The sequence below is a fragment of the Pleurodeles waltl genome, chromosome 1_2, assembly GCF_031143425.1.
Source record: "Pleurodeles waltl isolate 20211129_DDA chromosome 1_2, aPleWal1.hap1.20221129, whole genome shotgun sequence".
NCBI lineage: Eukaryota > Metazoa > Chordata > Amphibia > Caudata > Salamandridae > Pleurodeles > Pleurodeles waltl.
In genome coordinates this window covers 250,199,976-250,227,903 of record NC_090437.1, presented here as the reverse complement: position 1 = coordinate 250,227,903, position 27,928 = coordinate 250,199,976, and positions in this window count along the sequence as shown.

The window sequence follows — 27,928 nt, the reverse complement described above, 5'->3', positions numbered from 1 at the left end:
AAAGGCTCCCACGTGGCCCCTCCTTATTTATTTATTAATTTGAAAAAAATATGCCTGTACACATGCAGGGGACGGAGATGAAAGCTTTGCTGTTTGACAGTGGGACCTGCTTTAAACATCTTGCTGTCATACAGCAGAGTGTTTGCTGTGGCTTGGCTGCAACTGCAGCACTGCAGTCAAGCCCGTCAAGCCACAGCAAACAGCTATGTCTCGGGGAGGGCAGACCCAGGACATAGCAGTAGCCGCCCCGGGGGGGGGGGTGGCAGTCTCCAGGACCTTCAGTGGCTCCACGAGGGGGAGCATTCGGCCCCCCACCAACATCAAGATGGCCCTTGTGTGGGGGGGGTCCCTGGGGTGTGGTGGTCCAAAACAGACCCCCTTTCAATTTTTTACTGTTTGCCCCAGAGGGCGGTGGTCCCCAGGGCACCTGGTGCTACAGGACCCCCTGCATTTCAATTGTTAAATGCCCTGGGGAGGTGGTGGTCTCCAGGGCAGTGGGAAGGGGTTGTAAGGCCCCCCTCAGTCCCAAGGAAATGCCCCTGGGAGTTGGCCCACCTGGGGATTTCATGATAACAAAGCACAGGAGCCCAAGCTTTATTTTTGGGGTATTTTACAGTGGATCCACAGAACCACTGTGGATCCATATGTAAGATAAAAAAATGCTTTTTAGCCCTGGGGAACCCACCACCAGAGTCAAGGGGTCAGGGTGTTCGTACCCTGGCCCCTTTTGTATTTCAGGCAAGTCCCAAGATGACTGAGAACACTTCTGTTGTTGAATTGTTATCAGCCAATCAGATTTCTGCATGAGATCATTGGAAGTAGCAAATCCTTTGTGACCCCATATATACAAATTTGGATTTCTTTCAATTGCTCAAAAAACTACTGATCACTTACACCAAATAACAAAAAAGGGCTCTTTCTGGATCAAGAGCTACCTTTCTGCCAAATTTGGTGTAATTTCATCCAGTGTTTTTTGCACTATTGCTGTTCAATTTTTCCTGTGGGAATTAACATTGGAAAAGTTCTAAAATTAACCCCCCTTTTATCTCAGCCCCCGCTTGATGAATCACCCCTGAATTTTCCATAGAGCAAATTTTGTGAAGATTCGTCAGGCGGTCCCAAAGATATGGGCAAACAAAAACAGCTTTTTCTACAGAAACTATGTCCTAACCATAACCACTGACTGACGATATACATATATATATATATATATATATATATATATATATATATATATATATATATATATATATCCTATTGGAGTTTGCCACTAGGTAGTTAGTTAGGACCATGTTTCCATAGAAAAAGCATTTTTCTGCAGCACCGTTTGACGAATCTTCACAAAATTTTTTACAAAAAGTCTTGTGGTGATTCTTGTGCACGGAAAGTTTCTGGGTGATCCGTCAAGTGGGGGCCGAGAAAAAGAGGCTGTCAAAAAAGTTGTGTTTCCCATTTTAATTCTAGTAGGACCTTTAGGCACCTCTACAGCCCGAACCACTGCATGGACCTACACTAAATTTGGCAGAAGCTAGCTTTCAGTATGAGATTACGCTTTCGCTTATTTGGTGTAAATCTGTTCAATAGCTTTTGAGAAATTTAGGGAAATTCAAATTTGTATATCTTTGGCTGCGAAGTATTCGCGAACAAATATGAGCTTGCGCAGGGAAATGCACAGCTCTGATTGGCTGGCAACACTTCAAACTATGAATTGTTGGTAGCTATCAGGGACTCGGCTTCAGACGAGTTCCAGAAAAAAGTAAAAAAAAAAAAAAAAAGGCACTTTAGAGCAATAGTTGCAAATTTGCAGCAACATTTTTTTTTTTAAATAAGGCCTGGCTCCAGCACTTTTATTTTTATAGACCTTCGGGTGGGCCAGGTCCGGGGGAGATTACAAATTGTGTATGGGGGAGCCTCCTGCCTCCCCCACAGCCCCAGGGACCACTACCTCCCCAGAATTGTCATTTTTAAAAATGTGGGGCGGCCCGTGGACCTCCACAGCCCTGGCATAGCCACTTCCCCAGGGATTTTATTTTTATATATGTGGGGGTCCCATGGCCCACCCGCTGCCCTAAGGACCACCACCTCCCCAGTGTTAATTATAATCTGCAGGGTGCCGCCCGGCCTCTTCCCATTGCCCCGGGATCCACCACCCCTCAGGGCGATAAATGTGATTAATGTGGGGGTACCTGTGACCCCGTGCCCCGAGGACCACAACCCCCAGGGGCAAATATTTAAAAAAGAAGTCAGAAGGTCCCCTATGCCCCGGGGCCCACCACACCTGGGGCTTTTCTCATTGGAGGGGAGCCATGCGGCCCCCCCTCATGGAGCTGCTGATGGCCTTGGGGATCACCACTCCGGGACATAGCAGCTCTGCAGCCAAGCACCAGCAAACACTTCAGGTTTTGATAGCCGGACCTGTGAAGCAGGTCCTGCTCTCAAAACCGAAGCTTTCATCTCTGTTCCCTGCAAGCAGGAGAGAGATGAAATACTTCAGAAAGCACTATGCTTGCTGAAGCAATGGCACTGCGAGGGAATACTTAAGGCTTTTCACGCAGTGCCAGGTAGCCCGCAAATGGCTTTTTATTTACAAAAATGTTTTAAAAAGTAATAAATAAATAAATAAAAAAAGAGGGATCAGCAGGAGCCCTTGTGGGCTCCCTCGCAATCCCAGAGAGCCAATAAAGCACTGAAAACAAATAAAAATAAAGCAATCTATAGCTCAGACCTTCACACTGAGCTTTGGGGGTATGAGTCCAGCTGGGCTAATTTCTATGTTTTTTTTTTAATGAAAAAATGATTATAATTAAAAATATATACATATATTTTAAGTAGGAGACAACTAGCTCATTCTAAGTATATCAGAAATCAAAGCCTAAAAACTCTACCTCTCTCATACTCACTTTCCTTTGCTCTCTCTATCTCTCTTTCAATCAATTCTCCCACTCACACATCCATTTAGTCACTTATGCACCCACTCGCAGACCCACTCAGACACTCACACACCCACTCATAGACCCACTCAGACAGTCATGCATCCACTCACAGCCCCAGTTAGACCCTCATGCACCCACTCAGACCCACTTGGTTACACACCCACTCACACATCCACTCTGACTGTCACACACCCACTCATAGACCCACTGACACCCTGATGTACCCACTCACAGACCCGCACACATACTGATGTACCCACTAAAACATTGATATATGCACTCTCATGCCCAGACATACACTCTGACAGCTACTCTTATGCCCAGATGCACCCTCTCACACCGATTCTCACACCCAGAGAGGCCACGGCCAACTTCTGCTCTCCATGCACTAAGGGACATACACGGCATCAGGTTGGGTGGTTAGGGGTGTTGGCAGCAGGGACCGGCTGCAGGCCAGCCTTTGCAGGCAACCCCTACTGCGCACAGAAGGCCGTGCACAGTGCAAGTTTGGGTTCTTATAGGGAGTTGGCCTCAGGGCTTGGCTACAGGTCAGCCTGTGGCCAACCACCGCCGCTCATGGCTGAAGGCAGTGCACAGCAGTGGTTGGATTAACATATTGCAATGCTAATTACTATGCATTAAAAAACATAGAAATTCACTGAAAAGAAAAACAAAGGTTACAGGGACGTTGTAGTTATGTTCTGAATGTACTTGCACAAAACCACAGTGATTCAGCAGTTATAGTTAGAGTTCTTTCATGTAACTAAAACTCACGCCCCTAAGTTAATTATAACTTGTGTCTTCGCCATGTACAGCTAATTAATCCACAAATTATATCATTGATGACATACTCTATGCCATCTTTCCAATTCTTACCTCAACATTTGCAATAAAATTATTGATGAGACAACTGTGCATGGTGAGGGCACAAGTTTTAGTTTGGGGTGGGTGGGGAGCTCTGCTCCGCTGGTGGAGCTAATGGAGATTTTGCATTCCCTGCTCCGTTTGGAGCATGGAGTTCACAAAAAACACAGCCAGCCCTGCCGGCAGGGCGGAGCTCACCCGGTACGCACTGCCGCCCAGTTATGGGCTACACACCGCAAGCGCAGACAGTCAGCGATTGCACTGTGTAGCCCATAAATGGGCTGCAGTGCGCACCAGCACCACATCCAGGGCTAGGGCTCCCTCTGCCAGCAGCCTGAGAGCAGGGGCCAGTGGGAAGCAGAGAGCCAGGCTGCTGAGAGGGACAACAAGGACCCCCTGGAGGATCCAGGTAAGCCCTTGTCTCTTTTCTTTTTTTTCCCTTGTTTGTGAATACTGGTGAATACCGGTGCACAAAAGGTCTGAAACGACCCTGGCCATTGGCAGCAAAAGCTGCCAGGCCTCTTCTGCACCTGCTTGGCCCGTGTGTACTACACATAGGACAGACCAGTGCACAAGAGGCCTGAACCTGCAGCTTTCACTGCCTAGGGCCTTAGACTGAATTCATGCCAGAGGTGCAGGCAGCAAAAACTGCTAATTCAGGCCTCTTGTGCACCGTTCTGCCCTGTGTGCAGTGCACATGGGACAGACTAGTGCACAATAGGCCTGAAATGGCTGCTTTCACTGCCTACGGCTCTCTCCTGAATGCACCAACTATTGGAAGTGCTAAGCAGGGTCGGGTCTGGCTAACCAGGTCCAACACTGCTTAGCGCTTCTGAGATCAGGTGCAGTCAGGACTCTGCAGGTCATGGACCTCCGCAGAATTCCATGGAGTGGATTTCTGCCTAGGCATAGTTATAGTTACCTTAGGGTGTGAGCTTTAGTTACTTGAAAGAACTCTCACTGTAACTGCTGAATTTCTATGGTTTGGTAAGAGTAAATCCAGACCCTAAAACGTCCCTGTAACCTTTGTTTTTTTCAGGTGATAAATACATATATATATATAAAACAGAGCTTCTCCTCATTAAGAAAGGGCTGGGCACTTAAAGATGCAAGAAAATATCTGTTTAATGTGTCAAAGTGGACAAAGTTATGTGATGCAATTCGGCCCTGAACAGCCTTTGTCAAACTAAAGAAACATAATTTTACCAGTGTTTAAATACACCTGGTGATGAAACAAACATAAAGGAAATACTTCAAACTAGGGCCCAGATTTATGAAAAGTGGCGCTGCACCTAGTGCAGCACCACTTTTCTTGCACCCCTAAGGGCCCCCCTAACGCCACCATGTGTGTGCTGACTAGTGTAAAAATGATGACGCTAATTCTGAAAAACACCCAGAGGTCCATTGAACACAATGAGAGCCTTTTTTTAACACCTGCACTTAGCAGGTGTTAAAAAATACTGATAAAAATGACGCAAAGGAATCTCATAGATTTCTTTGTGCAATTTGTATGCCCCCCTGAGTGCCAGAACGCCCCCTTTGCATACATTAGGCCTGGCACAGGCATAATGTGACTCAAGGACATATAAAGTGCCACAATGTGCCACTTTGTAAATACGGCACAGCATTTTTTCCCTTCCAACGCCACAACAACATAAATGTTGCTACTGTGGAATTGGAATGGTGCTTTGGTTCCCTTGCCACAACATAAATGCACTTCACAGGGGTACTTTAAATTCTTATGATAATAAATGCTTTGCAACTTAAAAAAACAATGTTGTCACAAATATAACAGTTGCTTTTCTTCGGATTATAATACTCTATCAACTGCGAACTGCATAGACATTTGCTGAGTGATATGCTCACATCTTTACTGTTCATTTGTAAAAATCATTCAGTTTGTGTTCCCTTTCAAAATAGCATGCATCTGTTATTTGAGCCCTTTCTTTTTGTGGGGAGGCTTTGTTGCACTTAATGATGCCAGGGGTAGTGCTGTGTGATATATATATATATATATATATATATATATATATATATATATATATATGCATATATATATATATATATATATATACACACACACATATATATATACATATATATATATATATATTTATATATGTATATATATATATATATTAAAGAAATCAAAGGTTACAGGGAAATTATATAAGAAAACCTTAGAAATTCACAAAAAAAAAAAAAAGATTACAGGAAAGTTATAGTTAGGTACTAAATTTACTCACACTCACACAAAACCATAGAATTTCAGCAGTTATAGAAACCAACCCTACAAGGCCAGTGACATTACTCCTTGACTTCCCCTCCTCACTGCTGTCTTCTTGTTCTCGTTCCCATTTTGTGCTGCCTGTTGCTTGCTTTTCTCTCTTTTTTTATTTTTTTCTTGCCTCCCCCAATTTTGTACATGCCTGCTGCCTGCATTTCCCTGCTTCTCATTGCTTTATCTCTGTGCTCAGTCTGTTTTGTAAGTGCCTGCTGCCTGCCTTTCCCTCCTTCTCACTGCTTTCTCCTTGCTCTCAGCCTCGTTTTGTGCCTGCCTGTTCCATGACTTTCCCTCTTTCTCACTGTTTTCTTCTAGCTCTCACTCCCCTTTTGGGCTGGCTGTTGCTTGCTCTTCTATTGTTCGCACTGCTATTTCCTTCCCTTACCCACCCAGTACATTGTATGCCTGTAGTCTGCCTTTCTCTCCTTCTTACTGCTTTCTCCTTGTGCTCAGCCAGGTTTTGTGTGTGCCTGCTCTTTACCTTTACCTCCTTCTAATTGCTTTTGTCCTGCTCTAACCCCCACTTTGTGCTGCTTGTTGCATGCCTTTCTCTCATCCTCACTTCTTTTTCCTTGCTCCCCCATTTTTTTGTGTGCCTACTCCTTTGTGCTGCATGTTGCTTTTTTTTCTTGTTCTCACTGCTTTCTTCTGGCTCTTCCCCAGGTTTTTTGTGTGCCTGCTCATTGACTTCCCCTCCTACTTACTGCTTTGTCCTTGTGCTCAGCCCGGTTTTGTCCATGCCTGCTGCCTGCCTTTCCCTCCTTCTAATTGTTTTCTTCTTGAGCTCAGCGTGGTTTTGTGTGGATCTGCCTTTCCCTACTTCTTACTGCTTTCCCCTCATGCTCAGCCTGGTTGTGTGCATGCCTGCTGCCTGCCTCTCTCTCCTTCTTACTGCTTTCTCCTTGTGCGCAGCCCCGTTTTCTCCATTCCTGCCTGAAGCGAGTCCCAAATTGGCTGCTAACTCTTCTTGGTTGAAGTGTTGGCACCCAATCAGATCTCAGCACAAGATCTCCCAGGATCCACAGCCCTAGATATACAAATTTCTTTTCCTTTTAATATCTGGAAAATTACTGAACAAAATAACTAAAAGGATGATCTAAAGTCCAAAAGCTACCTTTCTGCGAAAGTTGGTGCAATTCTGTCTAGTGGTTTTGGCTGTAGTCTATGGGAATTAACATGGGAAACACCCTTATTTGACCCCTCCCCCCCCCCCTTTGTTCTCGGCTCCCACCTAGGCAGATCGTCCTGAAACTTTCCATGCACAAGACCTAAATTGACACTTTTTTAGCAAATTTTGTGACGATTTGTCAAATTGCACCAAAGATAGATACAAGTGACAAAATGCTATATATATGTTCGATCAAATTGCGATTCACCAATCTAAAAACAGCCACTGCCCCACTAGAGTGTAGTTTTACTTGGTTTTTTCCATGCAGCTATCTACCATTACGTGTTTCAGCCTCACAACCAGCCTTAGTCATATATATGTATATATATATATATATATATATATATATATATATATATATATATTCACTTACAAAAACAAAGGTTACAGGGATGTTATAGTTAGGTTCTGAATTTACTTGAACAAAACCCTAGAAATTTAGCAGTTATTGCAAGAATTATTTCAAGTAACTATAACTTGCTCCCTAAGGTAACTATAACTCCCCCCCCCCCCACCATGCACAGTTGTTTCTTCATTATTTGACTGGTAATGCTTCATTAATATTTTTAATACCGTCATAAAAATTGACCCCCCGCATACAACTCAGTATTGCCCTGGGGAGGTGGCAGTACCCGGGAAGATGGCGGTCCCTGGGGCTGCAGGGTCCTGTATGCGCCTCTCCCCCACATTAAATCTGCGGGGCACCGAAAAGCCCAGGAGAGGAGCCTGTGTGCCTCCTCCTTATTTTTTACTTTGCCCCCAGGACCTGGCCCACAAGGGGGCTTTAAAAAAAAACAAGCATGGGAGGCCGCGCTTGTTTTTTTTCAAATTGTTTGCTGCAAATTCACAAATTTTACTAATGTGTGGCAAATATTGTTTTAAACAAAATCTTTTTTTTTTCCTGGTGCGGTCCCTCTGTGACCCCAGCACCAGAGCTAAGGGGTCAGGGTGCCTCTACCCTGGCCCCTTTTCTTTTATTTTCAAATTTTTTTGAGGGACTCGGCTGAAGCCAATTCTCAAGATAGCTGCCATCACTTCCTGGTTGAAGTGTTGGCAGCCCATCGAAGCTCTGCATTTCCCTGCACACGCTTGTTATGATTCACAAAGTCTTTGCTATTTCAGATATACCAATTTAGATTTCCTTTAATTTCTCCTAAACTACTGACCAGATTTACACCAAACATGCTAAAGCACAATCTGTGTACCAACTGCTAGCTTTCTGCCAAATCTGGTGTAATTCCATTCAGTAGTTTGGGCTGTATTCATGTTCAAAGGTCCTATGGGAATTAACATGAGAAATGCTACTTTTTTGACCCTCGCTATTTTCTCGTCCCCCATTTCACGGTTCACCCCAAAACTTTCCATGCACAGCAAGAATCACTGGAACACTTTATTTGGAAAATGTTGTGAAGATTCATCGAAAGGTGGCAAAGGTATAGGCAAGTCAAAAAAAGAATTCCCATGGAAACATGGTCCTAACTCCTAACTAGAATATATATATACATATATATATATATATATATATATATATATATATATATATATATATATATATATATATATATATATATATGTGTGTGTGTGTGTGTACATATCTATAAAACCACTATCTACACATCAGAGATACGCCAGTACACAGTTGTGATGTGCTAAACAAATGTTTATTAAGGCTTCATTCCCAACATGTTTTGGCTTAGCTGGACCTTGATCATGGGTTAAGTGTGCTTAACCTTCACCCCATACACATACTACTACATATCAACATAAACAAGGGGTTCACACCCAGCACTGCATACTAGACATAGACAAAGGATTGAATTTATAAACATATAGGGACATTTTTTGAGGGTACCATCTTGTAATGTTGTTATAATCATACATTGTATACCAGATTACAACAACATGAATGCTAAAATATCTTACACAATTAGTAATATAGTCAATTCTTGTGAACATATAAATACGTGTAACTATGTTTTGTAAATACATCCTTATAAATATTGCAAGGCATAGGTGTGTACTGGTGCAATTGGAAGCAATTTTCACTGCTCTCCATGATTGTTAAAATGCCTGCAAATTTAAGATCTATCAAAAAACTACTTGCATATTACTAAACATCATGTTAAACAAGCTAAATATATAAGGCACACATATGTCAGTGATGTTGGGTCCCTAAACTGTATTGAAGTTGCCCTTTACATGCGCCTAATCTCAATCAATGGCAGCCAGGTCACTGAAAAAATAGCCCAAGTGGGCATATACTACCAGAGTGCAAGGTGTCACCATTCATGCATTCCAGAGTATGCCAAGTGCAATCATTCCGTGTCGGAGTAACCAACCTGGTAAAAGTGAGAGGTCACCCCCACATCTTGTGCACACCTGTGAAAGTACAAAAATAAATGAAGACAAATTAGACAATACAACTGAACATAAGACTAGATTAAAAGTACAGATCGAAAACAGGCATAGATTAAAGACTCATCTAACCATATAAATGGCTAGCCATTTTTTCATTGCAGTTCAACCCACGGGGGGCAGAGTATCGAATTCAAGGATATACCTTAATTCCAGGTTCCTTAAGCTCTTCACTCTGTCACCACCTCGTGCGTTACCTCCTACTCGGTCAATCACAAAAAAATCTTACCAAGTCAGCATTGTTAAAATGTGTGCTCGCAAAGTGTTCTGCAACAGGATACTGAGAATTATTATGCACTATAGCCCTACGATGTTCAAGCACTCTTTTCTTCAATTTATGGATCATTCTGCCCACGCACAATTGCTTGCATGGACATATCAAGCAGTATATACAACGATCAGTATAACAAGACATAGATTTTCTGATAGTAAACAATTTTTTTGTGTTAGGGATATGGAATGTTGTTAAATCCATGTTTTTTTTATTTTTTTTATTTTTTTTATTGAGCAGAAGCAACTCTTAAGAATGATACAAAAAGTATGACATATTCTTACATTACATCATCCAGAACTTCTATAATATTTAAATCACAACAGCTGATGCTTAAACTACTGCTTTTCATAACATACCATATCCTAAATACATCCTCTTCCTCAAAAGTTGGTCCCCAAATATCCCTAAACGTGCGACCTGCACCTATTCTTTGTGCATAAAGGTTTTCCCTTGCACGTACCACCTTCATTTTTGCTTTCCAAGCTTCAAATGTAGGGGGAACTGGTGATTTCCAAGCTTGTAAAATCAGTGATTTTGCGATCAATGAGGCTTTAAAGAACAGCTCTCTTGCTCTCAACCTTAAATCCGGATGTTCAGAAATGCCAAAAAGAGCCCCCAAAGAGTCTGGGACAAGTACACACCGTAGCTTTCTGCTAATCCATTGAAAATCCATAAGCTTGGGACAAGTAAAACACATATGCAACCAGTCCCCTGATTTATCCTTAAAGCGCGGACAATAAACTGAGACTGTCTTTTAAAATTAGCCCCCCTAACTGCCTTGTGCGATATGCTATTAAAATACCTCCACATTTTCGACTCAATCTTACAACCAGTAGACTTTTCCATCATAGTACAAAAACAGGAAATTACTTACGTTGCTCCCTGGGGGTTAAGGATCCGATACCAATTGCCTAGCCCCCTCTGGTTCCCAATGGAATGCCTGTGAGATAAGAGAGGGGGGGTTGATCGACTAAGGAAGTATAAGAAAGCAAAAGATGGCGAATCTGGAGATAAGAATATCTTATAAAGTCAGGGATAGGTGCTTCAGCCTGACATTGATCCCAAGTTTTGGCTTGACTGTCAAGAAGTCAGAAAAGCTGGTACACCAGGAATTTGATTTAAATGTGCAGGGATCAAATTTAGGCCTACTATCCCTGCCTGGGTCAAAGACATTTTGGGAAAAACCCAGAAATGTGATACTTTTCTCGAAAATGAGAAAGCCTGGTGTAAATTATGGTAGGGAGTTTGAATATAGTGTGTTTGGGTTGCCACAGAAATTTGAGAAAGGGAACTAACTGGCAACCATTCTCCATTAGCATGATATTAAAATAGAAACTAGTGTTAGGGAATATGGTTGCTTTAGAAACCCTGTCCATAAGTGCAGAATTATAATATTTTCTAAAGTTTGGAAGGGACAGTCCTCCGTCTTCAACTGCAAGAGAAAGAGTCTCCAGCTGAGCCTTCTGTTTTTTATTGCCCCATACAAACTGGCGTAATAGTACATCAAGTTCTTTAATGAATTTTTGATGGATTTTGATGATCATGCTGGAAAAAATAAACAAAAGAAGAGGAAGGATCATCATTTTTACCAGAGCTACACGTCCAATAATTGATAATGGAGAGGCTTGCCATTTTTTGAGTAAATGGTGCACTTTCTTAAACGTAGGGAGATCATTTTGACCAAAAAGTTCTGAAACATCGTGGGAGTCATAGATACCCAGATATCTTATGGGACGACGAAGATTATACTGGGCCCGCATCTCTAATGAAAGAACATTCTCAGTGGTGTTAAACAATAGGGCTTCTGATTTGGAGTGGTTAATCCTATGCCCCCCTAGTTCTGTAAAGTCCGTTATTTTGGCAAAAGCCCGAGCAATATTTGAGGATTCATCTGCCAAATAGAGAATCATGCCATTGGCGCACAGTTTCAGTTTCGGGGCCTGGGTCATAGGAGAAAGAATGGAGGCGTCTTGACGCATAGCAGCCGCTAAGGGTCCGATGAACAACGAAAAAAGCACCGGGGAAAGAGGGTCTCCTTGGCGCGTACTCAAGAGTTCCTGCTATACGTGAATTGATAAGAATTTTTATCTGAGCTTTAGAATAGAGATTGCGCAGAATCTGAATAAATTGGCTAGGAAACTTGAATTTTGCTAAGATCTGAAAAAGAACCTCCCACTGAACTAAGTCAAAGACTTTCTTGGCATCCAACATTATAATAACCGCCGGTTTATCATTATTAGAATATCAGTCTATTGCCTGAATTAAGAAATTAGTATTGGTCGCTAGCAGCCTACCCGGGAGAAAGCCACACTGGTCTATATGAATAAGATCCTGTGCTACTAAAGTCATTTTTTGAGCCAATATCTTAGCTAGAAACGTATATTCAAAATTTAGTAAACTGATCGGACGATATGAATCCGGTTTCTGGAATGGCTTATCTTTTTTCAGAAAACTTATCACCGTAGCTCTTGTAAAGGATGCAGGTATGTCCGCCCCCTGAAGAATATTATTATACAAGACAACAAGATACCCGGCGATCTGATCAATGATGATTTTATTGACTTCTGCCAGGATACCATCCTCCCCGCAAGCCATCCCACTTGGTGAGGCCATTATTGCCTCTATTACACCAACAAGTGAAATGGGAGTTAAAAGATTTGCTCGAGCGGATGATTCTAGACTCGGTAATTTTATTGAATCCAAATACTGCTTAATTTGCTGGACGTTAGATGGAATGGAACAAGCATATATTTTGGAATAATGAGAAACAAAAATGCTTTCAATATCTTCTGAATGGCTTACCAACTTATCTGTCCCCTCATCAAAAATAGATTTAATGGTGTCTTTTTGGGCTTTTATTTTGTTTACAGACCTGGCCAAAACTTTACCTACGTGTTTGCTTTCTTTGTACCAATTCTGACGACTTGTATGTTGATTAAATATCTCACTTGATTAAAAAAAGTCACTTAGTGTAGCCTGTGAAATTCTCTATCTTAACCACACCTCTGGATTTCGGGAAGACAGAAGGGCGTTTTGTGCTTGGTTGAGCTCTAGTTGGAGCTCGTTAGCTTTTTGCTTATTACATTTAACCAAAAAGGCCTTGTAAGATATAGTTTTTCCTCTTATATGTGCTTTAAGTGCTTTCCAAATAGAGAATAGAGATGCTGAATCTTTGTTAATCTCGAGAAAGTTAGTAGTAGATGTTTTAAGAATCGGAACCCATCCTTCATCTACCAACAACGATTTATCAAAGCTCCAACGTGGACTAACTGCCAGCCTGCCAGAAACATTTAGATTGACCTGGGGTGTTGAATGGTATGAAAACAGATTGGCATTCATATAAGAATTATTTCCGGGAAGAAAAAATTAGGTTAGAATGAAGTCTATTCTAGACACTGGAAGTCTTTAGGTTTACTCTGCTTCTTATTTTTACGGGAAGAATGGATCTGTAGATCTGGAATAACATTAAAGTCTCCTCCAATAATACAAAGGCCGGGAAGTACACTTAAGACCTTGTAAAGACTCTGGAGAGCATTAGAATCGTCCTCTATTGGGCCATAAAAACTAGCCAGATTAATGTGATTACCTGAAATGAGAGTACTAATCACAACCCAAAGTGTCTGCGGATCGCGATAAACCAGATATACCTTCCCCGAAAACTCTTTAGACACTAAATTGGCTACCCCTCGATAGACCTGATATACCTTCCCGAAAACTCTTTAGACACTAAATTGGCTACTCCTCTAACGGCGGCATTAGTCGAAGCATAGTAGGCTTGAGCAATAAAATTTGGAAGCTTTGGAAGCATTACAGATGTGTTTCCTGCAAAAAAAAACAAATCTGTGATTGTGAAGTCCAAAGCCAGTTGAGTAATGCTTCGAACTTGACTTGGTTAGTAGCACCATTAATATTACAAGAAATGACTCTTAATTCATCACCTTGCCCCCTTTTACCAAAAGTAGTTATCCTGTTTCACTATCTTGAATATTTCCCCTGTGAGTTCTTTATAGGGATAGTGTTATCGTCTACTTTGCCCTCTGCTCTTTTTCCCCACCCTAGTGCAGACCCCCCAGCCAGAGGCGGGATTTCCCCTCCCCTCTCCCTGGAGGATCCAACCCGTCATGACCCCACCAAACAGTGCATCATCCCCCACCCCCAATTTCTCACCCACATACCCAACACTAGAGTGCATTGATGTGGCACCCCTAGAGCCCTGGTCTCCAAGAGAGCAGCAAGGCAGAGAACAGAGAATTCAGCAAACAAGCATAATCCAAGTGCAGCGCTGATATCAACCAACCCCTGTCGGCGAGATACCCTAAACGGTGTTATCACTTTCCCCTCCCCTTCCCTCAGCTCCCCTTCTCCCGCGCATCCCCTGTACCTCTTGCCAAGGCCTATTATCCTTTAAGCCCTAATTGTTCCAAACAGGCAAACGAATATAAGACTCTGTGGGACCATGAAAACATAAATACACAAACATGCAATGTCAGAGCACCGATACATCGATAAATAGTATGCAAAATATGAAATAGTCCCCAAGAACCGATCTGCTGTGCTGGGCATAAAGATTTTTCCTCATCTTGTTGTTCCTATTTTTTTTTTATTTCTTATTTTTTGTCCTTCTTGTTCTTCACAAACCACCTCTTTGCTTTTTTAAAAGCTCCAAAAAGGTCCTTGCTTCCTGAACGTTCTGGAAGACTTTTGCTTGTCCCTTATGCAGTACTTTGAGTTTCGCTAGTTGTACGATACCAGCCGGAGCCTCCAGTCTTTTGAATTTGTCTATTAATCCTACAAACTCGTGACGTCGGTGGGCTGCCAGTGACATGTCAGCAAATACACGGAAGCTAAAGCTATCGTCCAACTTAAACCCACGTGCTTTCATAGCTTGAGAGAGAATTTATCCGGAAGGATGGCTTTACAGATGAGCTCAGAGACCACCTTGGTCACAGATGAGGCTGTTTCGATCTCCTCAGGGACCTCCACAAATCTAAGATTTGAGCGCCTGTCATCTGTTTTCCATCTCATCAAGTTTGATTTTGAGATCTTCTAGTTCAGATTGGATCCGAGAAGTTGAAGTTTCCACTTGGTTTTTGACATCCTCTATGTCAGAGACCCTCTGCTCCACCTGCGACACCGAGTTGAAAGAAGGGTTAAATGAGTGTTTAGTTGATTAAGCTGGTCCTTTGTCTCCCTATGAGTCTCCTCCTGAGATAATTTTATAGCTCAAAGCTCTACTAAGATCTGTCCCATCAGCTCCTCATTGTTGCAGTGCCATTTCTTGTGCCTACTGTGCTGACCGGGATGAGGGGGTTATGAAAAGAGATGGAGGTCAAAGACACAGTATTAGTTTCCGAGCTAACTTCGATTGGATCGAATACCCTTGAACAAGACCCACCCGACACCAAAACAGAGGCAGTGACAGGAGGTACTCCGATATTTGTTGCAGTTTCTTTGCCTGAAGAGGTTGTTTTCTTAAGACCTCCCTCTTTTGATAAGCCCCCTTCGATCGCTTCAAGTGATCCTTTAATATTACTACTAACATTTGAAAACAGCGGGTACACAGGTTTCGCCATAAGTTTCCCCTTGTATTGAGGGGATGTCAAAAAGCAGACAACAGGAGGTTTCTTAGTAACACTAAAGTTGGTTATATAGAGGGAGACACATTTCCTGAGCAGATTTGAAGGCGTGGGTCAGCAGGCCGCAGTGGTGGTTGTGCAGTGATTTCCACAGTGCTAGGATCCAGCATGGCTGATAGACCCGACGAAGAAGGCGAAAGATCCTATGTCCCAGCAGAATCTCTTAAAGAACCTGCTATGTCTTATTGGTGAGAAGTGTGTCTATTCTTGCCTGTAGCAGGGGTCAGGGTTTTGGATTTTGGTCCTTTTGTGTTCTTGCCCACTGTCTGTGTTTTAAACCTTCCATCCCGGGTCATACATTTCATTGTAAACTGAAGTAAAGACTGGGACTCTGAGGCGGAGATGAAGCCAAAAGGAGGCTGAGAGGAGGCCAAGGAGACTGGAGGGGGTGGCAACCAGAACAATTAACGTGAATACCCTAAGTTCGGGGGACGGAGACAAGACAAAAGGCAGGGGTTCCAGAGGGACCAGGGGCAAGAAGCCACACCCACGTGAGCGCGAACCACTTCCGTCGCACTCCTGGCCCATGCAGGTGAATTTAAAAGAGCGCCTGACTGGAAACCAAATCCCTATAAAGGCTGAAATTTTGGGGGCAGCAAAAGTCTCGGGTACAGTACTTTCCTGTTCAGAGAAGGCCATGTGTACAGCAAAGTTTTACAGCTTCACATCTTTATAGGAACAGTCCTGAGTTCAAGCGGCATTTAATGACTAACTGTATGTTGCCCCTCCTCAAAAATAGTTAGACAAATGATGGATGGGGGGGTCTTCCAGAAAAGACTCAGTCTCTGTAGGGAAGCACTCCAGTGAACCCCCGATGAACGCTGTGCTGTGCTCCTCCTGCAGTTTTTGGTGTGCTCCGCCGAACGTGTTATCCATGCGGGAAGACCTCCGACTTCAAAATGTGTATATTGGGGTTTGGAAAAAAAATGCATCGGAGGTATATCACGACCTCCCAACAGCTCCTAGAACGGGGGGTAGGGAATATCACCACTGCAGCCATTAGAGATCAATGCAGAGCGATCCCCGGCGCATCTCGTCCGCCCGCCATTACGCTGCTCCGTGCGGGCTCTCAGTCCTGGAGCATGACGAGAGCTCCAACGGGACCAATCTCTACAAAGACACCTTAAATCCATGCTATTACTACGCACTTTGCAATTTCTACAACAGACAAAACTCTATTGTGTTGCCTTAGGGGGCTCACTGATAACATCATTCCTACTCAGAGTGTCTCTTAAAGATGTGCTTCTTCTGAGGTGCCTACTCAATACCTCTCCCATTTGTAGGATGTGCCAAAGCTTATTGAATATATTTCTCATTTTGCTTTCTTGTGCTGAAAAAGTGCTAATGAATCTACCATCCTCTTCTCCATTATCCTTAATTACTCTCTCACTGCAAAGCAGATCACGTCTAGATGTAGTTTCAAACCTCTTTACTCCCTTATGTCTTGTATCCAATGAATATCCTCTCTTTATAAGTCTTGCTGTCATGACCTCTTGTTCCTCTATATGGGCCTCTTATGTGCTACAGTTTCTTTTAGCCCCTAGGAGCTCACCATACGGGATACTTTGGATTAAGCTGGCTGGGTGGGTATCAAACTGTTGCCCGCTGTCGGTTTTCTAAACAGTTTTGTCTCTAATTTCGTGCCTGCTACCTTGACATTTCGATCAAGAAATTCAATCTTTTCTTTTTTCAGTTGCTCACTAAAGTGCAAATTCAACTGATTATCATTTAGTTTGGTCACAAACTTAGTCACAGATCTCATATCACCTTTCCATAGGAAAAATATATCATGTATGTATCTGACCCATAGTATCACATGTTCAGTGCACTCTTCAAAATTACTGAGCACCTGCTCTTCCCACCAGGCCACCAACAGGTTTGCATACCTGGGGACGAAATAGGTACCTACCGCTGTCCATTGTCTCTGCCTGAATACTTCATCATCAAAAATAAACAAATTGTTGTTGAGACAAAACCGGATCATGTCTACAATCATTTCTAAATTTAAAAGATAAGACAGTGATCGAGATCTCTGGAAATGTATAAATATGTGTGGGTGTATATATATACATATATATATATATATATATATATATATATATATATATATGTAAAAAAGCAGAATCCTGCAACAGCTGGCTGCAACCACCGACGGGGCCGGTGCCGACTCCGGATGCAGGCTCCGTAATGAATCAAAGACACTCCTCCCAAATCGTAGTCAAAGGAGAACACCGGCACTCTGTACTGCTGCACCCTCGTAATTTATTTGCAGACAAAAAACACGATACCGAGGTAATAAACAAAAGAACGGGCAACGCGTTTCAACCTCTACGGTCTTCTTCATAGCCCACCTTCATTCAAAAAGTGAATAATCAAACTACTTCCCCTCCCCCTTCCCTATTTCATATCCTGTTTGCTAATAAACAAAGAAAAAATACTATGGATACTTTGGTTTAACAGTCCTAATTTTAGAAAAAATCTTATTTATAAAACCAAATTTCTATAAGGATACCCTTTAGCATTAATTCATTTCCACATCACTTTTCAAAGAAAATATCATAATACAAGAAAATAATTATCAATCTAACAATTATTCTTCATATTTCTACCACACAATTAATTAAATAAATATATCATCATTATGGTATCTCCAATCGAGAATTTTATATTCTTATCACCTCTAAAAGATCTTTCCTTATCCAAATTTATTAATGTTACCCCAAATCTTCATAACTATCCATATCCACTCAAAATAATTGATTTTACTAATTCATTTCATAAACCGGGGTGAAGGTATTAGCTAGTCAAATCGAAAAAGCGCCTAACCAAAAGAGAGTGTAAAAGTTCACACAATTCCATTAACCCACATGTACATACAGTTCTTCATCCTGGTTCAGCCCCCACGGGGCTCTGCTATTAAGTCTAATAATGTACTCCGATTCCATTTTTCTCAAATTTCGTTCTCTGTCTCCTCCTCGTGGGGATGATATAATCCTGTCAATCCCAAAAAATAACATGCCATCAATACTCCCCTCATGAATTATTTTACAATGTCGAGCTATAGGATAATTAACATCATTGTTCTTAATTGCCCTCCAATGTTCCAATATCCGTTTCTTAACCGGGAAAATTGTACTACCCACATAATAGAGGTTACACGGACACTTAATAACGTATACAGTGAAATCAGAGTTACAATTAATGAACTTATTGATTTTTCTTTCCTCCCCTGTGGGCAACATGTATGTTTTACAATTCTTACTGAACTTACAAGCCTTACATTTCATACATTTGTAAAAACCTGCCTGCTTCATAAATCCCATCTGTTCATTCCTGTTTTTATTTATGTAACTATGCACTAGAATATCCCGCAAAGATCTACTCTTCCTATATGTTACTCTCGGATAGGGACCGACTAGTGAACCTATAATTCTATCCGTCTTAATTAAGTGCCAATATTGTTTTAAAATATCCGCCATTGCCTTAGACCCGGCATTAAAGGTCGTAATACATCTTATTACACTTACATCACTGACTCGTTTTTTTGGAAAAAGAATATTCTCCGGATTAACCTTTTATACTTTATTGCAAGCATCCCTAATTATACTTTCAGGATAATATCTGGCTCTAAATCTAGCAAAGAGGAACATGAGTGGATATGGATAGTTATGAAGATTTGGGGTAACATTAATACATTTGGATAAGTAAAGATCTTTTAGAGGTGATAAGAATATAAAATTCTCGATTGGAGATACCATAATGATGATATATTTATTTAATTAATTGTGTGGTAGAAATATGAAGAATAATTGTTAGATTGATAATTATTTTCTTGTATTATGATATTTTCTTTGAAAAGTGATGTGGAAATGAATTAATGCTAAAGGGTATCCTTAAAGAAATTTGGTTTTATAAATAAGATTTTTTCTAAAATTAGGACTGTTAAACCAAAGTATCCATAGTATTTTTTCTTTGTTTATTAGCAAACAGGATATGAAATAGGGAAGGGGGAGGGGAAGTAGTTTGATTATTCACTTTTTGAATGAAGGTGGGCTATGAAGAAGACCGTAGAGGTTGAAACGCGTTGCCCGTTGTTTTGTTTATTACCTCGGTATCGTGTTTTTTGTCTGCAAATAAATTACGAGGGTGCAGCAGTACAGAGTGCTGGTGTTCTCCTTTGACTACGATTTGGGAGGAGTGTCTTTGATATATATATATATATATATTTGGGAACACCTACACAACACCCATAGAATGCCTCCCTGGGGCCAAGTAAGGCAAAAAGGCAAAGCAGCGATATGTGCTGCATTGTTTTACCCTGGATTTATGAAGCCACTCTGGGCCATGCAAGGCGGCCTTGTGTGGCTTCATAAATCTCATTTTGGGCTTGCATGGCTCTTGCACCACATTGATGCCTAGATATTTGATTTTGTGTTTTATTCTAGGATCTGTGTATTCTATACTCTTTATCATTATCAAGGATTTATTGTCAATAACCTGGTATTCAGAGATACTTCAAAATTCTTTAGTTATAAGGTATATATTAATAAATCATCTGCATACATCAACGCTTTGTAATATAACAATCCACGTTTGAAAAGAATTATTTCCTTCTCTAGTCTTGGACCTTGGTCTAGCAGCTCAATACAAAGGTGAAAGAGAATTGGTGATAACCCACAGCCTTTCTAAGTCCCTCTTTCTATTCTAAAGTTCTGAGTAAGGTCTCTGTTGAATAATAAACTAGCATGCAGTGATTCATGTAAGGCTTGCCTGTTTCCCACAAATTCCATTTTAATCCTGAATTGATGTAACTGCTTCCACAGACTCCAATTATACTATCAAAGGCTGTTGCCCTGTCTAAATCCATAAATGGTAATAGGTTTTCATATTCCTCTGCAAGATCTATAGAGGAAATCAGCAAATGAATCAACTCTTATATCAGCCTACAAGAAAGCAACCCTTTTGGTCATTATCGATCAAAAAACCGATCACCCCACTCAATATCTTTGCCTGCATGCTGGCAAATATTTTATATCACAGTTTAGCAGGAAGGTGGTCCTGTGTGACCCACTTTTCTTAGGATCACTTTCTGGTTTCACAAAACTGTAGATCATTGGTGAGTTACAGGAGCTGGAAATATGTTGTCCTTCTACTAAGATTGAATTGAAAATGTCTTCTAAAATTGTCATTATTATGTCAAGTAACTCCTTGTACACATCCCCTGGGATGCCATCAGTTCTGGCAGACTTGCCCCTTTTAATCTTTCCGTAGGCCTGTCAAAATTCTTCTTCTGTTATCAATGTATTTAAATTACTTAAATAAGTGCCCGCGAGGGTAGTGTAGTTGTAATGCATTCAGGGGTGAGCACAACAGTTACAGTGGGTTCTAAAGACCCTTAAGCCAAATTGAAAATAAAGGCATTACTTTTCCATCACCCATCTAAGCTTTATAGAAGCAAGGTACCTCCGTTAATCATCTAAGTATTACAGGTAACAGAGACTAAATAATATTTTCCCTTACACAATGGGTTAACAATACTTTTTGGTAAACATACCTGCTGTCAGATTCAAAATGGCTACTTTTGTATAGTATTCAAGCTAAGGGAACCTCCAAGCACCTTTGGCCTCAATGTGATCCACGGAAATTTCCCTTGATTGCTGAAGATGTTTTACCTCCAAGCACCCTTTGGCCTCAATGTGGTCCAGAGAAATTGCCCTTGATTACTTAAGAATTTTTCTTCATCTATATGTTTTAAAAAATATACGAACAGGAAATCAGTTATCAAACTTAATATGATATGGATGTAAGCCTCAGAGTTACACAAGCTCCTACATGTGTGAACTTTTTCCTCTCATTGCAAGCTAGTATTTGAAAGTAAAAAATAATTTACCAGGTGCATGTGTTTGATATTGTATTAGCATATTGTTGTCAGAATATCTTCTAACAAAAACGTAGTATTACAAAAATTATTTGCAAAAAACATTGAACCATTAGAGGTAATAAGAATTCTTCACCTAATTGGAGGTTATATTTGTAAATCATATGTAAGACCCTGTATTTATCTCGGAAAATCAATATTTCCGTCTAAAATATTCTGACAGAACTATATGATCTTCTAAAAGGTATATATTTATGTTCTAGTTTTGATACACTCAAATATTTAAAGATATTTGCTGGCTCCCATACTCTGAAGGTGAACAGTGTATATATGCACTTTATGCAGAACCTTGGTTTGGCCTGAGGAGCAAATTTCTTAATATTGCTGTCAACTCTACAACAAAGGATAACAAAGATCTAACATATATGCTATGAATGAAGTCTTGCTTGAAAGCAATCCGCCTAAAAGTGTTGAAGCCTATGTTTTTTCAAATGATACTACAGATTAACGTAAAGACGTAGTCTACTGCTTGGTAGTGATTCCAGTGAATTACTGGATGCTGTCTGTTGGTGAAATGTAGTTATCTGATGAAGGTACATGTGTCGGCAATGGAGAAGGGTGAGAATGTAAGTTGTCAATGCGGTGCTCAGTTGTTCAAGGTATACAATGACAAGTTTATCTCCATGATGATCATACCATTTACATTTTTGATTAGCCGACTGATCAAAAGGGCTGTGCACATAACTTACCGATATAAATGTGACGTCTTTTGTAGAATTATTGCCACACATCTAGACAAGTGATTACTGACATTGATATGCCAGCATCCGGTTAGTTTTCTTAAAATCACAAAGAATGCTATAACTTAAAACTGCTTTACAATTTCCGGCACGTTTTGGATGTAAACTCTCAGCTATAAGCCCTCATCTGACTTGAAGGCGTTCGAAGGAGACAGATGATTGTTCAAAACACTAATGATGTTTAATTTTAATACAATAGGCTTCAGGTCTGTGTATGGCCAGCATGGTTCACACGAATGTTTTTGAAACTGCACAATGTGCCTAGTCTGAGATTATACTTTTACTCTTTATCAATTTACCTAGCACTGGTATTGTGCAAAGTTCTAAAAAGAGGTAACATAAATAAATATTGTGTTTACAATTACATTAGAAATACTTCTAAAGTGTATGCATGCTGCTGGAGCATTGGCAATCACTTTGAAGCCATAAAAGAACATTCCATATTTGCTTTATTTAGTTGATGACCTTTGACTGCCGTATGGGTGCGAGGTTGGGAATATCTCCTATCTCTTTATGTAACTCACTCTCTCTTTGAAGTGGCAAACAAGTTAGATTTCTAGTAGTTCTAAATATCTTGGTTAGATTGTCTCCAAAGGCTATAAGAAAAACATTAAAACCAACGAAAAGAATCATTGCTTAAAATAATGTGGAATTACGCAGACAGATGTAAAGTACTGTATCGTTTTATTTGGTGTAAAAGCAACTGCATAAAGGTTACACTTTTTGTCTCAAATTATTTAATCTGAGGAATTCCTCTGGAGATTATTGTGTCTCGTTGGAACATTAATAATGGATCTGCACAATAGTTTTGAAGGGGTAAAAGGAAGTATTGCTTATTTTCAGTGAACGGATTGTTTATCCTTGCTGCTGTTGATGTCTTGGATCACCATAACATAAAGCTAATGAGCAAAGTCAGGCAATATTTTCTTAAATAAATAAAGTTAAAAATAACTCAGACTATTGATGAATTGTGTCTGACATTCGCTCAGAGTGAGGGTCAGGCACTTTTTCAAGACCCACCGCACCCATGTAAGTATGGGATGGTCGCCGTTCTGCATTGTTTCTGGGCTAATCCATGCACAGTTGTTGTACTTCCACAGAGCAGAGGTGACATCCATTTCTGTATCTTGTCCTCCCTCTCCAAGATTGATAGCGAACAGCCTTGAGGGCATCATTGTGTGCACTGCAGCACAGCAAGGCTTCTTGCTGCACTGACCTGCGTCAAAAGAAAAGGGCAAGAATGTGACGCATCTATGTCATACAGCACATTCCTGTCCTCTTTCACTGCAATGGTGCACAATTGTCTGCCTTGCGCCAATGCAGGCACCTTTGCTCCATGGTGTTGTAGAAATTATTGTTTTTGTGCATGAAGGGACACCTTTCTGCACAAAAACAATCAATAGAGGAGTTTTCTCTTACACGTGCTGCAGAATGCAACACACATATAAAGAGGAAAAAACAAGAAGAAATAAAGTTATTTCTCCTTGTTAAGCCTTTCCTAGGGAAGTGTAGGCTTTCCACACATTACGAGGTTTACAAAACCTTATAAATTTGGGAATGCATCAAACTTAATGGGTGTTGTGTGGGAACAAACCACTGCAATGCCCATGGAGCACCTCTTTGATGCAGAATAAGGCAAAACAGCGACTTGCCCTGTCTTGCCTTACTTATCTACATGGCCACAAAAAGCCACACAAAGTGGCTTTTTGTGGCCTTGTGGCTATGCGCCTGCAGCCTGCAGTGCTGATGCATCACAAAAAGGAATGCACAGTGTTGGACTTTTTTGCTTATGTAGGGTCATCCCCAATCTTTTTGCCTCATGCCTCCTATATTTTCTGACCTGTTGCTGTTGGCTTTTGAACTCTGAGCACTTTACCACTGCTAACCAGTGCTAAACTGCATATGCTCTCTGTGTAAATTGTATGTAATTGGTTTATCCATGATTGGCATATTTGATTTACTAGTAAGTCCCTAGTAAAGTGCACTAGAGGTGCCAGGGCCTGTAAATCAAATACTACTAGTGGGCCTGCAGCACTGGTTGTGCCACCCACATAAGTAGCTTTGTAATCATGTCTCAGACCTGCCACTGCAGTGTCTGTGTGTGCAGTTTTAACTGTACATTCGACTTGGCAAGTGTACCCACTTGCCAGGCCAAAACATTCCCTTTTCTTACATGTAAGGCACCCCTAAGATAGGCCCTAGGTAGCCCCAAGGGCAGGGTGCAGTGTATGGTTAAGGTAGGACATATAGTAATGTGTTTTATATGTCCTGAGAGTGACATATTGCTAAATTCGTTTATCACTGTTGCAAGGCCTGTCCCTCTCATAGTTTAACATGGGGGCTACCTTTAAATCTGATTAAAGTGCAGATTCCCTTTGGGAGCGGATGGACATGTGGAGTTTGGGGTCTCTGAGCTCACAATTTAAAAATACATCTTTTAGTAAAGTTGATTTTAAGATTATGTATTTGAAAATGCCACTTTTAGAAAGGGAGCATTTTCTTGCTTATACCATTTCTGTGACTCTGCCTGTTTGTGGATTCCCTGTCTGGGTCAGATTGACAGTTGGGCTGGTTGCACCTCACACTAGACAGTGATACAAAGGGAGCTGGGGTGTAGCCTGCATATCCTGATGAGCCATCTGTGCTAGGAGGGAGGGGAGGAGTGGTCACTCACACCTGAAAAGGCTGTGCCTGCCCTCACACAATGCAGTCTCCAACCCCCTGGTGAGTGTCTGGGGCTGGCCTGGGCAAGGCAGGATTTCACATTCCAAAGAGACTTTACTTTGAAGTAGGCCTGCTTCAAAGGAGAAATTGGGTATAAGAAGGACACCCAAAACCACAGACTTTAGAAACACTTCTGGAACCAAGAGGAACCTCTGCCTGGAGAAGAGCTTAATAGCTGAGGAAGAAGAGCTACCCTGCCTGTGACCGTGCTTTGTAGAGCTATCCTGCAGCTGCTGCTTCTGCCAGAGTAAGAGGGCAAAGACTGGACTTTGTGTGCCTTCCACCTTGAGAAGAAATCTCCAAGGGCTTGATCTAGAGCTTGCCTCCTGTTGTTTGAAGTCTCAGGGACAGCAAAGACTTCTCTCTGCCAGCAACTACTCTGCCCTGTTGTGCCCTTCCAGTTCCTGCGACCCTGAAAGGAGAAGCTGGCAGCCTAAAGACAAGAAGCGGCGTGCGGGGAAAAGATTGACGCAAATCTGATCTGCGGCTGAAAAAACGACGCGCAGCCGGCTCCGCAGCTGAGAAACGACGCTCGCAGGAAACACGACCGAAGAATCGATGCACAGAGCAGGAGAAACGACGCACAGCATCGCTGACGGAGGCTGGGCGATCATAACCTGCACTGCGGGATTTTCGGATCATCGTGCGGCTGGATTTTTGGCTCAAGTACTGCCGTGCGGAGTTATTTTTGACGCACACCCACCCGTGCAGGGTTATTTTTGACGCACACCAGATACATTTTCACTCTAGCAGCGCTAGTGTGTGTTTAAAACTACTTAAAGACTCTTTTTGATTTTTAATTGATAACTTAACTTGTGTATGGTGGATTTTTGTTGTTTTGGTCTTGTTTTGTTTCTATAAATATTTCCTATTTTTCTGAACCTGTGTTGTGTCATTTTGTAGTGTTTTCATTAAGTTACTGTGTGTAAAACAGGGGGTAACCTGACTGTCAACCAAAGACCCCATTTCTAACAACCGGTTTGCAAACCACTTGCAAATAAGCCCCTGGATGTTTTCATCGTAGCCCAGTTTATACGGATCTGCATGTCACTCAGCTGCATCTCGCTCTCTAATGTCTCCACCATTTACCTTCATTTCAGAGTTTGTGATGGGGTTTGAAAATTGTATTATCTACAGCCCACTCTGTGATGAAATTGAACCCAAGGTCAGAGAAAATGATAGCTTGTCAATTTGTGATGACAGAGGTCCAAATACCCGGTCCCAGGAGGCAGGTAGAAGCCCATTCAGAGTTTACTTAAATAATTGATTGAATCCTTGCCACAAGTAGGCGCCTTCAACCTACCCACAAGAGGAACAAACAGTACACTGTCTGAAAGATTTGTCAGAACCTCTGCCTGAATGGCTTCATGTAGAAAAAAGTACACATATGTTCTCACTGCTCTCCCTTTCATTCCTTGTCTATCTAACTGGTGGTATCTCTCCAGCTACATGGTAGTTAACTGCTTTGTATGCATAACTGCTAATGTTTATATTATTTCCCCTGCAGATTGTATTTATTTAATATGGCTGTGAGACATCTACATTCACCGTCATATTAAACAGATGTAGTCTGCAGGGGAAAAAATATCATTAGGAAAACCATTAATGTTGCTTTTTTTCCAATGATTGAAATTGTGTGTTTCTGTGAGTGGGTGAGTCACAGATTGTTGGGGGGGGGGTTATTGAGTGGGTGGGCAAATGTAGATGACTGGGTATATGAGGAAGCAGAATGGCAATGGAAAGTTTAATATGAATGTGAGTTGGTAGGTGAAGGAAGGATGAAATTCGGGTGAAGGAGAGTGAATTATAGAGTGTGGATGAGTGAGTGGGGAAGGGTGCGTGCCTGAGAGTTAGTTGGCAGGTAAATACGTTTGGGCTGGTTGGCTAAAAGCTGGTAATGTTGGTGAAGGTTTGATGGGAGTCTGGACAGTGACGGCCTACTGCCTCGTTGACAGGTCTGGAGTATCAGTAGCAGCAATAATTCTAATTCTATTGAGCATGAGAGGAAGAAAGGCAAAGTAGGCCAATTGTGATTTAAACATGTAACCAATGGGGCAAGCACAGATTGGCCTGAGAGGATCAGACTTACTCACTAAGTTTACTTGCACAGTGCAGTTCCACCTCACCAGTAATGACACAGCAGCAATCATGCAGACCATGCACTCAGGGACCTCAACTGACCCATCACCCCAACACATATACAATTAGGGAACATCACCAATCAGCACCACCCTGCCCCGCATCATCAACACTACCATTACTTCCTCCACTTTCCCAGATGAATAGAAACTTTAAAAAATCAATGCCTTCCTCAAGAAGCCCACAGCTGACCCACATCAAATGAGCAACTTCCAACCCACCTCCCTGCTCCCCTATTCTTCCAAAGTGTTTGTGAAGCCATTAACTAGCAACTCATAACACACAATCAGGATTCAGAAAGAACCAAAGCACCAAAACAGCACTCATTGCGAGCACTGACATAATTTGAAACATCCTTGACTGAGGAGAAACAACGGCCCTCATCCTGCTCAACCTCTCTGCGCTCTTTGACACTGTCTTCCAAAACACCCTCAACAGAAGACTTCACTAGATTAGCTTACACGGATCTGCTCTCAAATAAGTTGTCCCCCAGTTCTACCTTTTTCAACATATACATGACACTTTTCACCAACATCATCCAATCACAAGACTTCACTGTCATCTCCTACACCAATGACACCCAGCTCATCATCTGCCTGACACACAAGACAAAAACTCCCAGAACCAACTTCACCAACTGCATGACCATGGTAGTAGACTGAAAATGTACCAACTGCTTGAAGCTCAACTCTAACAAGACTGGCAACAAGATCTCCTCATGGGATTCCACCTGATGGCCGTCAAAGCTAGAACCAACACCCACACCCAAAGATCTCACAAGAAATCTAGGGATCATCCTAGATGGCAAGCTCA